Source organism: Podarcis liolepis (genome assembly GCF_965112155.1).
Source record: "Podarcis liolepis genome assembly, chromosome: 2".
Lineage (NCBI taxonomy): Eukaryota > Metazoa > Chordata > Lepidosauria > Squamata > Lacertidae > Podarcis > Podarcis liolepis.
This window is the reverse complement of record NC_139555.1, coordinates 63917081-63932095: the sequence shown is the minus strand read 5'-3', so window position 1 is coordinate 63932095 and position 15015 is coordinate 63917081. Positions and strand designations below refer to the sequence as shown.

Here is a 15015-nt window from a genome sequence, read left to right as displayed (position 1 = left end):
CCGAGTTATAGACAGAACTCTACGAAGTCTAGGTATTGTTAGAGCACGAGTGCTCTCTTTTATAGTATCCTCAATGCAAAGTACAAAACTTTGCTGCTAATTAATACAGAGAGTGATACATCTAAATGCCTACCTGCCTAACAGATACAATCACTGGTCCTGGTTGTCCGTACAAGGTGCTCATAATGTACTGAGACGAATATCAATGTGAGCTTACAAATATATACGGTAATTTTTAAAAAGTGATATTTTCATTCAGTCTCATTTATATTGTCACTGTCTAAAATAAGTCCATAAATTATCTGTCTAAGCAATGAATATCCAATCCATATTTTAAAGGTCATATCACAGACATAATTTGGGTTGTGCATTGAGGAAGATGGGTGCTGGTGCATCTTTACAGTTCATTAAATAGGGCTAAGCTTGATTCTTAGCTCTTTTGTACTGAAATAAATTAGAAGCAACTTTCCCTGAAGTTAGTAGGAAGGTTGGTTGGTTGGTTGGTTGGTTTGGACTTCCAAGAGAAAGCAGTATCTGAAGCTACGTTGCACCAAAAGCAGTTGCTCAGATTCACAGAACCTGTTATACATGGATTAGGCCTTTCCTGTAGTGATGAGTTTGCACTTAGCAGAATAGTATTGGTTGGTAAACTGCAACTTCCTGGCTGTTCAAAGAACCTGTTGGATACACTTAACTACTTTAGCTATCATTTTCCTGCATCTTGTTGATTTCCATTGCAAACACACTTCTGACGGATGAGAGGCTGCCATATTAACATGTTAATTTCCATTTCTATTTAACACAAGAGTATAGCGATCTGCTTTTTTGGAATCTCACTAGAAATAAACTTTTTTTAAAAAAAAAAGTAGAGAAAAGGAAAAGCATTACTCTTGCCCTTGGGACATAAAAATGCAGCCGAGATTCCAGATAGCCAGTCTTTTCCTTGTACCTCTGCAGTGCTGGATAACATTGCAGTGGAATTTGTAAGTAAGACAGCAAGAGAGGTTTCCATGTGTCTAATACCATGCCCTCATTGTTGTTGCTTAAAGGAATGCTTTGTACACATTAAGTGGTGGGGGGAAATTATTATATTTCTGCTCTAGCCTAGACTTTGCCTAAAAGAGCTTAAACCCCTATTTTTATTATTATTATTATTATTATTATTATTATTATTATTATTATTATTACTGACTTCTCTTCTATTATGTACAGTCCATAATTTAATCCCATGTTTGTCTTTTATGTTATATCTTTTTTTTAATTTCACATTTGAAATATTCGTCACAATATTAAAGGGGGGGAATTTAAACATGTAATTTCTACAGAGTACATAATAGAATGACACTAACACTTCTCTTCCACACTTGAGTTAACAAGATCTCTTGATCTCTCTCTCTGTTTGCTTCTTCTGTCTCAATTAGTCGACAGGATTTTTGAGAATCCCTTTGACAATTTTTAAATGATAAGGGAATCTATAAAGTCCTGCAGAAGATTGATAGGAACAGGTTTCTCCCAAGTTGGCTTAATACAGGGGTGTTACTAGGTGCTTAATAGATCTGGGAAGCAGGGTAATGGCAGATATTTGGATAAATGCATAGGGTACCTCTGGGCAAATTTAAGATAGGAATTGGCTGGGGTCTCCTCAGCACCACAGTTTGCAACACACCGAACCACTCTGTAAGCACAGTACATATATTAAAAAATCAGTTTTAAAAGAGGAAGAGGAGATTTGGGGTCTGACACTAACCATGTCCCTGGCTGAATTGCTCACAATGCAGCACAGAAAAACTAATGTGGCCAATTTGGTCTTTTTTTTTTAATCCGTCTTAGGTTCCTGTAAGATATAAAAACTAGTCAGTTAGATCAGTCCAAAAGCCTATGTAGGCTACCATAATTTCCTTCCAAAAGCCACCATCCCAATATCTCTGGAGAGCTTTCAAGCCCTGCACTGAGCTGCTGCCCAAACTTCTGTAATGGTCACCACACTTGCTCCTACTAGAGCAGGGGTAGGCAACCTAAGGCCCGTGGGCCAGATGCGGCCCAATTGCCATCTCAATCCGGCCCACGGACGGTCCAGGAATCAGTGTGTTTTTACATGAGTAGAATGTGTCCTTTTATTTAAAATGCATCTCTGAGTTATTTGTAGGGCATAGGAATTTGTTCATTTTTCCCCCCAAAATATAGTCCAGCCCACCACATGGTCTGAGGGACAGTGGACCGGCCCACAGCTGGAAAAGGTTGCAGACCCCTGTACTAGAGCACCAGAGTCATCGACTTGTTCTTAATCTTGAATGACTCAGGGCAGATGGTGGTGGTCATAAAAAAGAGGGGTCTTAGCTCTGTAGCAAAGCACATGTTTTGCATATAGAAAGTCTCAGGTTCCACCCCTGACATTTCCAGTTTATAGAATCATGTAGCATGCTATGGGGAAGCTCTCTGTCCAAAACCTCAGAAATCTGCTGCCAGTTGGAACAGACAATTCTGGACAAACAAGCCACATCCCATGCTCCTTTAAAAAAAATTAAAAAATTGTCTTTTTCTTTTCTTTTTTCTTTTTTACAAACTTTACTGAAAACTTTAAAAACTATTACCAATCGTATTTGTCTTCCAAGATAAAGACATGTACAGATGTTAAGTCTGGTACTATGTAGTCATCCACATGGCATCAAAAGAAACCTGGAAAAGCATTTATGTTGTGGACTGAGTATTTTCCATGGTTGGCAATAGTAGCCGTATTGGTCTTTTGCAATCTCAAGCATCTCCTTTGGGATTAAGAGTGGTAAGGTAAAGGTTCAGAATTGTCCTTGGTTATCCCTTTATTAGTCCAATGCCCATGACAAACCCCTCAATAGCCTGCGTTCTCGGAAGAGTCAAAGGATAAGAGGAAAGTAGCTTTCACATTCATTTGCAGACATCTATTCAATCTGAGCAATGTAGTACTAGAGGCAGGAGGATTTGTTGTTCTCTCCACAAAATGACTCAACTCCGTAATGAAAGCATTTGGAAGAGGCAGAGCACTGCAGCAGCCACAAGTCGCTGCAAAAGGCTTGGACAGATAGCTTTACAGGATGACCCCCCTATCCTCGTGAGATTTGGTCAAGAAAGATTAACATTCCCAGCACCAGAATGTGGACGTTTGACAATGTCCACTAATGGAATAAAAGCAGCAGAAAGTTCTCTACCTTTCTGCCACCTTTCTGTCCATCCATACCATGCTAGTATACACAGACATTTCAGAGCAAACACACAAAGCCTCCTTATAAAAGTGAACTGCAAGGTGTGGGCTAATACAACGGAAAGATCATTATTTCTTACCTGCCGCCAAGTGATTTGAGAATCAGAGAGATCAGAATATGAGTAAATGTTAATTTCGAATTAGGATTCCTATATGGCAGAATGGAACTGTTTCATTTCTCCAAATCTAGGTGCTTTAAAGGACCAGTGAAGACCAGTTTTCCAGCCTGTTTAAATCTGGTACTAAAGCTACAGCCGTAGCTGCACTTGTTAGGCAATGGGCCTTCCTTCTGCATAAGCATGGTTAGCTACATAGGAATCTGCCCTAATCAATCAATTAATACCCCACCCATCTGGCTGGGTTTCCCCAGCCACTCTGGGCGGCTTACAGCATGTTTAAAAGCATTAAAAAAATCAAGCATTAAAAACCTCCCGATACAGGGCTGCCTTCAGATGTCTTCTAAAAGTTGTGTAATTCTTTATCTCCTTGACATCTGAAGGGAGGGCATTCCACAGGGAGGGCACTTTATATCAAGACCGACCGGTTGGCCCCTCTAGGCTCAATATTATCTGCACAGGCTGGCAACAGCTCTCCAGGAATTCAGACCGGGCTGACTCCAAGCTCTACGTGGAGATGCTGGAGGTTCAACTTGGAACCTTCTGGATGCAAGACAGATGTTACCACTGATCTATGGTTGTTTCCCAAAGGATTGTGCTGTGAGGAAAAGTTCCCTAAATCATTGTCATAGTCCCCTCCCCCCTTACGTTTAATGCACTGTTATTCTGACTTCCTGCTCTTACTGTCCTTTGTACTTTCACTGGCACTGTGGCAATGGGAAAGTTATTTCCATTTGTCACCTTGAGTGTTGTGTTTAATGGGATCATCTCTTCAAAGCTTCTAACAGAATTCCAAACGCACTTGCTTGGAAATGGGTCCCATTGCTTTCTGTGGAACTTACTTGCAAGCAACGATGTTCAGGACTACAATCTAAGTCATTCATTTTCCTCCACCCTCTTACCCTCTCACCTTCTCTCTCTCTCTCTCTCTCTCACACACACACACACAGAGAGAGAGGGGGGGGGAATTTGAATGATTTCAGATACTGGCTGTGATTCAAAAATGCCCCAAAGAATCTGGATAAATCAGCATTAGAAAACCTGGTGAAATAATTGATAACCTATGCATAAGGGGAGGGGGGGAATCATAGGGTGAGAGCCTACAAAAAGGCAAGATGCCTAGCTGAAGAGATAATGTTTGATTATGTTTTCTGAGACCCAGTTAAATGTGAGGCTACATTTGTACAAATAAGTAACCAACCACTGCAGGGGGTGGGGAGCCCTGTTTAGGGAAGTTTTTAATGTCTGGTGTTTTGTTGTATTTTTAATATTTTATTGAAAGTGCCTGGGGAAAACAGCCATATGGGTGGGGTATAAATAATAATTTATTATTATTATTATTATTATTATTATTATTATTATTATTATTATTATTAACTTGCTGGGGGGGACACTGGAAAAAGTACATAGTAAAGTGTCTCATGACTGAGCACATTTCAATGGCTTATTAACTCTCATGCTTCCTTCTGTCCATAAAAATCTGTGATGCCTCTCCATAAAATATCCATGATTATCTCTAAAATTGATAACTGACAGGTACAAAGCACATGGATGTACACAGATTTTACGTAGGCTGAGATCAACAAATTACTGAAAATTCACAGGTCACTATTTTCTGACATGTAAAGTGATAGGCATTGACTCTCATTGCCGAATACGTGACTGTTTACATATTAGAAAATGAGAAAGCTACAGACCTTAATGGAATCAAATAGTTTGCATTCATGGAATCATAGGCCATGGGGCCTAATCCAGTGATAATTAATATCAACCCTTTTCCTAAAGCAGAGGAAGCCTCATTAAATATTAGGCCTCATTAAATATTGATAAATAAATAGTAGAAGTGAACATGTGTTTTTGGTCTGGTTTTAGCTTATTGAAGATTTTAATTATTCTTTTGAATTTTTAAATTCCTGTTTTTAACTGTGTCTCTTAACTGCTTAGACATTCCATCTACAGTTGAGCAGTATATACATATTGTTAAATAAATTTTTATAAGTTTAATAAGTATCCCACCAGAGAATACCAGCAATAAATAAGATACTTCACTGGCAAATGATTTGCCATTGGCAATCTGCTAGCAAAAGCAGCTAAAGGCAATATATGCCAAACTACACAGAATTTTGTTGACCAAATCACAATCCTAAAATTGCCAAACTTTCAGATAATTAGAGCGCCTAATGACTAAGTTCCAATATGCTGGACATCTCCCCTTCCAAAACCACCACACAATAGTCTTCAAGAGGGAGATGACTGAGAGAAAGATAGGGAGAGAGAGAAGAAGGAGAGGATGTCCTCTTCAGAACAAAAAGCATTATATATAGACAATTATTCATGCGATATCTTGTACCGTGTAAGCCACTTACTTAGCTAACGCATTGCATCATGTAAATATGTTGCGTTGGCAGCAAACAAATGTGTCTCTGTTGCATCAGTACAAAATAAACCATAAGAAATCTTGACTGACAGATTCACTCTCGTATCCCATTCCACAGAGATCTTAAAAAAAAAAAGGAAAAAGCTAAATTTGCAGAACAGCCTTCAGAAAGCTGAGATGTTTCAGCCTTCTTTTCTTCTAAGGAAAAGGAGAAATGGTTAGAAAGGGTTTGCCAAAACGAAAAGCAGTGCATGCATGGTACAGCTGCTCTTGCAGTGCCATCAATCATTGCACATCGTCTTCAGATGTAAGCCGGCGGCGGCAGCCCAAGATACACCAATAGATGACTCCCAAGACGAACTCCCTTCCATGTTTGTTTTCATTAGCAGCACACATTTCAAAGGAAGCTGTGCAATCGCGGCAATGTCCACCCACCCCCCCAGAAAAAAAGAAGAAAATCAGTGGGAGTATGAATATATGTAACTCAGGGCCATTCAGCAGGGTGAGAGCGGCATTTTAAGGGGAAATTCCTGCTGCTGCCTCCCACACAAGCCAGGCCTCCCATCATTTTTCTTATTAATGTCCTAGTGGGTTTGAGGAGAGAGAAAGCCTCTAGTTCTGTTAAAAACCAACACAGTTCATTTCGTGCCTCCAAGCAGAAAAAGGAGAGGTGGAGGACGGACACAAGAGGAAGCTGGTTCCATCTTGGAATATATTAAAATTCCTTTTCAAAGATCAAACATTCTAAAGGGAAAGATTCAGGATCATAGCCTCTGAATTCAAACTTGGGGCTGGCCAATCCACTTCACAGTAAAGCTCCCTAAAGCTGGACATCACATTTGATGGTCTGTTGCTTGACAGGGTAGATACAAACTCTTCGCTCAGGAGCCTGTTTTCCTCTCCACAGTTTATCGCATTTTGCCAGAAGTTTAAATTTGGATGTGGAATTCAGATATGTGAAAACAGATATTAAAGTGCTGCCTCTTATACCCCAGAATGCTCACACGTTTTTTTATTGTTGTTGTTATTGGAACAAATGCTGAGTGGGTTTCCAAGCAAACAATTTATTCGTGGAGTAGCGAGGTATCGCAGGGAAACACAATGCTTCTCCATCTTGTAGAGGCAAAGCCTTCTTTTAAGGACTGTCAAGTAGAATTAAGGTCACAAAAGTCTCTCGGCCTCTCGGGATTCTAAAAATGGAGGGATTTGGAAATAGTGCATATTCACATACAAAACAAACCCCAATAGAAGAAAACGACAGGCTCATTATGAATCATGTTGGCCAAGAAAGTAAAGCATGGCTCCTTTTTCCACCCACCACCTGCTCTCCAATCTCATAAGGCTATATCTGGAAATAAACTGCACCAGCCCCTTTCGTTCTGCTCCATCTATCACAGTCACCTTCAAAATCAGTCAAAAAAGTAAAAAGCCATGCTGGCCCATAAGAAACTTTCCAGGCCAATATTTTCATTAGGTCAACCCAAAAGTCACAAAATGGTGTGCTAGCTTCATCATGCCAGATTTATGAGAATCGGAAAGCTTGCACACTATTTTGGGACATTTGAGTTGGCCGAATAAAGATATTGTGCCAATATGGATTTTAAAATCAGTGGGATTCATATTTTCCAGCAGCAGTCAGTGGCACAAATGAAGGGCGAGACTGAGGCTATGTACATACTAACCAGTTTGTTGCACAAAAATATAGCTTTTCTCAATTTGGAATCATTCATATTCATCCTTAACACAGTGCTTTAAATCTAGATTGATTCCAAGATCTTGCTGTCCACAAGGTTCAGTGTGATTACTTGATAAGCATTTGAAAACCCACCCCTTGATTACATTATCCATGCTTGCACATGCCCCAGGTAAATGAAAAAGAAGTGATAATTGCAAGCTTGGTATGTGCCCACCCACAGCCCCATTGGACAGGTGTGGAGATACCCCCTCCTCCATTGCCAGGACAAATTGCAGGGTAATGCAGAATCAACCTGCAACAAGCTTTTATTTTTGGAATTTATTTTCTCAAGAAGCACTTTTCAGGGGCAAACAATATGCAGCAGAGCTCAGTTGTGTGTGGACTACACAAAAACAATAACAAGTACTCACGCCATTGATTCTAGAATGAAATGTTGTGTGTATGCAGCTGAGACTAATTCATCTCACTCTTCCACATTTATGTGGATTCCAGAGTTCAGACATAACGCCTTTTGTCAGTAAACAAACCAGACTTCTAAAGGAGTGCTACTGTTGTGTGCAGCTAAGAAGTCATTGCTGTCTCTTAGAGCCCATAAGCACTGTAATTAAAAAAATTAAAAATCTCAGATATCAGTGTTGACAAAGGAATTACAAGGGAAGGGAAATCACTGCACAGACCACATTTACCTGTAAATTCTTCTCACAGAATGGAACGGTTACATTGATGCATTATGTGTTTATAAGGGTCTAGAATAGTCAAATGTCTGCAAATTATTCTCCAATTTAGTTCTACTCAGAGTAGACCCACTGACATTACTGGACCTAAGTTTGTAATGTCTATTATTTTCTGTGGGTCTAATCTGAGTATGACGAACACTGAACCCAATCCTGCAAGACATTCGGGGGGGGGGGGACTGGTAAATTTGCTTTATTTAACAGAGATGTTATTTCAAGTAGTTTGATAAACAGCTGTTGCTATTATTTGTAGGGAATCCATAATTGTACTTTGATCATTACTATTTATTTATTTAAAAGTATTCATCCTGGTACCAGAATTACAGCTAGATGCAAGGGCTGCCTTGATAGAACCAGTTCAGGGCTGCATGGCTGCCATGGAAATATGTCTCACAATATGTCACTGACCTAACACATACTGCAGAGCATGTTCTTTATTTTGCTAGTGCTCTTTGCGCTAGGGCAGGAAGCGGGGCTCTGAATATGAGGGGGGTTAAGGTTGTCTTGGTCCAAGAAAGCGGGTGGCCTTGGGCTTGCTGATCAAAAGGTCAACGGTTCAAATCCCCATGACGGGGTGAGCTCCCATTGCTCAGTCCCAGCTCCTGCCAACCTAGCAGTTCAAAAGCACGCCAAAAGTACAAGTAGATTAATAGGTACTGCTCCGGAGGGGAAGGTAAATTACATTTTTCTGTGCTGCTCTGGTGTCAGTGTTCCACTGCGCCAGAAGCAGCTTAGTCATGCTGGCCACATGACCCGGAAAAACTGCCTGTGGACAAACACCAGCTCCCTTGGCCTGTAAAGCGAGATGAGCACCACAACCCCAGAGTCGTTTGCGACTGGACTTAACTGTCAGGGGTCCCTTTACCTTTTTAAGGTTGTCTTGGTCAAACCATTGTCTGGTGTAATACAGACTGGTGGCTGCTACTCCCCTGCAGGGGTGGAGGGCCGAATAAAGATGATCCACCCCAGAGACTTCTGAAATCCAATGGATTCTTGCAAACCCTGGGGAAGTTACTAGGTGGCAGTGCTGGTGATCATATTGATGCCCTGGACTTGATATGGAATGGCAAAAAGAAGAGGATAATTTTCATGATTGTTTCAGAGGAACCTTTCCAATGCTGGTTTTAGGTGAACTTTGGGTAAAGGAGCAAGTCAGATGACAGCTGCAGCGCAGACGGTGGAGCTCTCATTGTGTAGTTATTATGTACTAGATTCTATCGATCTCATTAGTGTGGTGGCAAGTACAGGGAGAAGGTGTTATTTACTGCCTCCATTGCCTCCTCAAGTAGTCATCTGGCAGAGCTGTAGGGTGTTGGCGCCCATGGTTGCTTGCTGTGGCAAGCTTGTATGATATGGCACTTTGGGGATAAAGAAGCTTATGTCTATGCTGACTTCATGATTGAAGTAAGTCCAAATGAGGTGTCCAGTCCACCATCAGGACCAGTTTTCTGTGATTAGTCTTTGAGGCCTAAGAGTGCGGACAAAACGCTTGAGATGGTGTGGCCTAATAGAATAGAATAGAATAGAATAGAATAGAATAGATTCTTTATTGTCATTACACAAGTGCAACATTGCACAAAGTGCAACGAAATTGGATGCCATCCCTTAAAACAACAAAAGCAAAACAACAACAACAACCAAACAAACCACATTCCAGCCACACCCACACCACACCCATCAAACTCCCAGGTCACACTATCGAGTTACAGCATTCAAAAAGGCCACAGCTCTTGGATAGAAACTGTTTTTCAGTCTATTTGTCTTTGACTTGATGTTTCTATATCTCCTGCCAGAAGGCAGTAGTGCAAACAGACCGTGTCCCGGGTGAGATGAATCCTGCAGGATGTTATTTGCTTTCCTAAGACAACGGGAACCGTACAGTTCTTCCAAAGATGGGAGAGGATGACCAATAATCCTTTGGGCTGTGGTTATGACCTTCTGGAGCACCTTCCTCTCCCTAGCTGTACAACTGGAGAACCAAGCACAAATACAGTATGTAAGAATGCTCTCTATGGAGCCTCGGTAGAAGGACACCAGCAGTCTCTCACTCAGATTGTTCTTCTTTAAAAGTCTGAGGAAATAAATTCTCTGCTGGGCCTTCTTCACCAGAGCAGTGGTATGTGCGCTCCAAGTCATGCCCTGATCGATAGCTACTCCCAAAAACCTGAATTCCACCACCCTCTCCACCCGTTCCCCGTTGATATACAAGGGCTGAATGTCCGCCTTTTTTTTCCTGTAATCCACCACCAATTCCTTGGTCTTAGCCGTATTAAGAGCCAGATTGTTCTCTCCACACCAAACACAGAGCCGCTCCACCTCGTCCCGATAGGCGGACTCATCCCCTCCTGAAATGAGCCCTACCACCGTAGTGTCATCAGCAAACTTGATGATTTTGTTGCTGGAATAGATGGCTGTACAGCCATACGTATAGAGAGTGTAGAGCAGGGGACTCAACACACAACCCTGTGGTGAGCCGGTGTTAAGGCTAAGGGCTGTGGACATGTGTGACCCTACTCTAACCCTCTGGGAACGTTCTGACAAAAAATCCAAAACCCAGAGACAGGTGGAGTTGGAGAGTCCAATCGCCTCTAGCTTGGACACCAGTCTATGGGGGAGGATAGTGTTAAAAGCAGAGCTAAAATCCACAAACAGCAGCCTCACATAACTCCCCGGCTGCTCCAGATGGGACAGAGCAGCATGGAGAGTGGTATTGATGGCGTCTTCTGTGGATCTATTTGCTCTGTATGCAAACTGGTAGTTGTCAAAAGTTGATGGAAGACAGGAAATAATGTGACGGCGCACCAGTTTCTCAAAACACTTCATGATGATTGGAGTCAGTGCAACTGGTCTATAGTCATTCAAACTACTGATTGTGGATTTTTTAGGCAGAGGGACAATAGTTGATGACTTCAGGCAGGGTGGGACAATAGACTGGTGTAAGGACTTATTGAAGATCTTAGTAAAGACCCTCGCCTTGACCTTGACCAGTGTGTCCTGAACCCCTGTCCTACCTGGCAGCAAGTCAGTGTGCCATGTTCAAAGTCCGAGGGTCTATCCACATAAGCAAAGTCCAAAATCTGAAGGTCATGAAACAAGGTTTAGGGTCAATCCAAGTAGCCAAGTCCAGCAGTCAGGATACAGTCCCGAGTCAAACCCAAAGCACAGCCCCATGGCAATCCAGGAACATCCAAGTCAAGGTCTACATGGGCAGTTGAGCAGACAGAGCACCTCAGCTCTGTTGCCCTTTTATACTTTGCATGCTGAGTGCCACATCTGGGCTTGATGAGGCATGTGACCCTCACCTGCTCCAAGCCTACTTCAGCTGAGGAATCATACACCTTCTCCTAGGGCTAGCGAGCCCCAGCTGGCCAGCTAGAGAGTTGGGCTGTGGGGCCTTGCCTGCTTCAGCCTCCTGGGCTGCCCAGCTTGCTTCTCCCTATGCCTCAAAGCCTGCCTTGTGTGTGGAGACAGGGTCCTGCTGCACTGACCTCCTTCCCCTTGTCATCCCCCATCATCCTGTGAGTACTTCCTACACCAACCTCTCCTTCCCCATCCCCAGCTTGACCCTGTGTGTCTCAGTCCTGCATACACCCCTCACTGTGATCCTCTTCTCCTTCCCCCTCACCATTGTCCTGCCAGTTCATGAACACTGGCTAGTTCAAGCAAGCCAGGGGACTTGACCAGGTGAGCTCAATTTGTGGTGAATGTATCAGAAGGGCAGGGTGCTTGATGCCTTGAAAGAGGTGGGGCTGTGTCCTCTCCTTAAAAAAAAAACATACTTGATCCAGAGACAGTGAACAACTACCACCCAGTCACTAATATCTTCTTCCTGACACAGTAGTTGCCATTCAGCTTCAGATACTCTTGAAGGGTATACCAGCCTGGGTTCAGGTCCAAATCAGCCTTGGTCACCTTACTGGATGACCTTTATCAGGAATGAGACTGAAGAAGGTGAGATCTGTTGGGGATGATTGTGCCACATTTGCATGGGATTTGGTGTGTTGCAATCCAAAAAGGGGCTTTTTTGATACAGACCACCCAACTATGGAACTTATTTTCCTTCCAGATAAGATCTGTGAGCTTTCACTACCAGTTTAAAACTCATCTTTTGGTTGGATTTCTTCTCCTCTGTACTCTGCATTTCGGTATTTTTATTTGTACTAGATGCTGTGGATTGTTCGGTGTGGATTGTAACTGTGTTGTGTGCTTTTAATTTGTTCAGAAGATTTTAATTATTGTTGTGAAGGTATGTTGCCTGAAAAGTAGTCTATAAATCTAAATACCTTGTTGCTGCTGTTTGCTGTTGTTGGTTGAAAGGTAGTCCCATTAGGGCTGACTTCTAAGTAAGTAAAATTCACATTGCAAACATACTTGGAAATAAACCTCGTTGGTTTATGTTCACGTGATCTCTGTTCACTCTGGTATGGCTGGTTCCAGTTTCAGGTGGCACTTAGACAAAGTGTTTCCTCTTGGGAGGCTCTGGTGACTTTACCTAGTGACAGTGCCAGGCAGAAGCAGCATCTGAATTGCTCTGGACAATGCTGGGTGCCTGGGTCTAGCTGTCATTTTAATTCTTCACCATGCCCTGCTGCAATGCTATGTTTGTGCCATTGTGAGGGATTTTTATTTTTATTGTTAATTATTATTAATTTTTCATTAATAAAAATCCAATGGAGGCCACATCAATACAATGCCAAATCACAATACAATCAAAAGAGCCAATTAAACAGTTCCAAATTAAACATTTTTGGATGACTTCCCACATTGTGAAGGATTTAAATGGTGGTTTGACCCAGCTACCAGTACTGCTGGCTTGGGGGTGGGATTCAAAGGGGGAAGACAGGGCAGGTGTCAGTGATGGGCTCTATGGATGGCTGGGGGCCTGGCAGCTGCCCAGGAACACCAGTCCACAGCTCCCATTATCCAGGCAAAGCATGCCCAACTGGAATAAATGGCAACATTCCCACAAACTTTACTGTTCTGGATTGCACTTCTTGTGTTTAGGATGGATTCACACATGCATAGGGATCAGTTGGCATCTCATCACCTGATGGCATCACTTAATGACCATCAGCTGAAGAGGAGGCCTTTCACTGGCTACGAAATGATGTGAAGTTTGTCTATGGTGTTTCATTTGATGTTAGCTGTCACTCGTATGCAAGGAATCTCCCAACACTGCAGTGACTGACCAATGAACATCCATATGTGAATTCACCCATAGGCCATCCCTTAGCTATAGAATGGCCTTTGCCAACAAGGTGGCTTCCAGATGTTTTATGCAATGACTTCCATAAGCCTCAGTCAACTGCACCATCACAGTGGCCATGCTGGTTGGGGTTGCTTTGAAAACATCTGGAGGGTGCCAGGTTAGGGAAGAGTGCTATAGGATCACAGTACTATAATTGCAGTTCTGAGCCTAAAGAGAAGAAATGCAAATAGACAAAGTTATAACTTTTGCTGGACTAATTTCTAAGGATATAGGAATGTGAAACTTTTAAGTTCCACAAACCGCTTCATCAGATTACTGCCTGATAAAGACTTCTGTGTGAAATGCGTTTTCACATTTGAACACTGATAGTTCTTTAAGTGTATATCACCTTGTTTATTTTGCATTTCTGTTTTAAAAAATATTTTTATTGTTACAGAAACATTACGGGGTGTGTGATTTGTGATGGACTGAATCGGTTATCAGGCTGTTATTTTTAAAAAAGAGTTTGCTGTGCAATTTCCTGAAATCAAAGGCAACAACAGATTCTATATATGGTAGGCGTTGCATCTTCAGTCAAGAAATATATAGGAAGAGATAGATAAAATCCACTGCTGCTTATAGAAAACCACAGCTGCAATCTCGTATCCAACTTTGACAAATGATAAGAGTCCATGCATGGAGACCGCCAAACATTTATAGCAAACTGCTCCATGCAAATACAAATGTTATTAAGATGAAGTGATATAGATAGAATAGCATCAGATAAGTAATAGGGAAATCAAGGGACGTATCCAAGCTATGCTGCAGTAAATGAATATGCTCCCAATGGTTTCAAGAAACTGTAGTTATGGCTTTCATTCTTTCTTGACTGCAAATGAGACACTGACTGAATTATACATTCATTGTATTCTTACAGCTCTGATCCTCCAGGTATAGGAGATGCCCTTATGATGAGCCCTTCACATCTAAATCTTAAACATAAGTCTAAGTCCCATTGATTTCAATGTGTTTAAATTTGCAGCACTGCCTAGAGTGAGATAAAAAATAAGGCATGTGTATACATCTTTTGCAGGCTCAGGGTTTGTTCTGTGATAAAGAAATATGAGCGTCTCACCAATTCTGCTTAGGCCTATGAATGAAAAGTGCATATACAGTGCATTTCCTAAATGCTCAGAGTGGTCTACATAACAAATATTGTCTCAGCAATCCTTACATTAACACAGCAAGGTAAGATAGCATTATGACCCTTCATATTGCAGGGGGTTGACTGAGGATGAGACTCACTTAGGTTGTGAAGTGATTTCACATCTGTGGTGAAATCGAACTGATAGTTCAGGCATTTAACCACTGTGTTATAATATGGAGATGGATAGATGGATGGACAGATAGATAGATGTGGCTCATGACATCACAGCCATCTTAATCGAAAATGAGATAGGATTATACTTAATGCCATATGTCATACCATACCAAATTGCTTGCCCCATACCTTGAATTGCAGGAGTGGTTCATCTCGTACAGTGGGCAATGCCATTAAGATGTATCAACTCATCTAGTATTATGGGCATGTACAAGGACAGGCATTTCCAGTTGCCTCTGTGACTTTGGAGCCAGGGTCCTCTGCAAAGTCACGGACAGTAAGCTTGAT

General features: G+C 41.8%; 1 protein-coding gene across 2 annotated transcripts in view; it reads left to right on the top strand.

Annotated features, from left to right (window-relative positions):
* The window catches only part of GLRA1 (glycine receptor alpha 1), an 82877-nt gene that overhangs the window by 3648 nt on the left and 64214 nt on the right, over positions 1 to 15015 (top strand). The window lies entirely within an intron of this gene.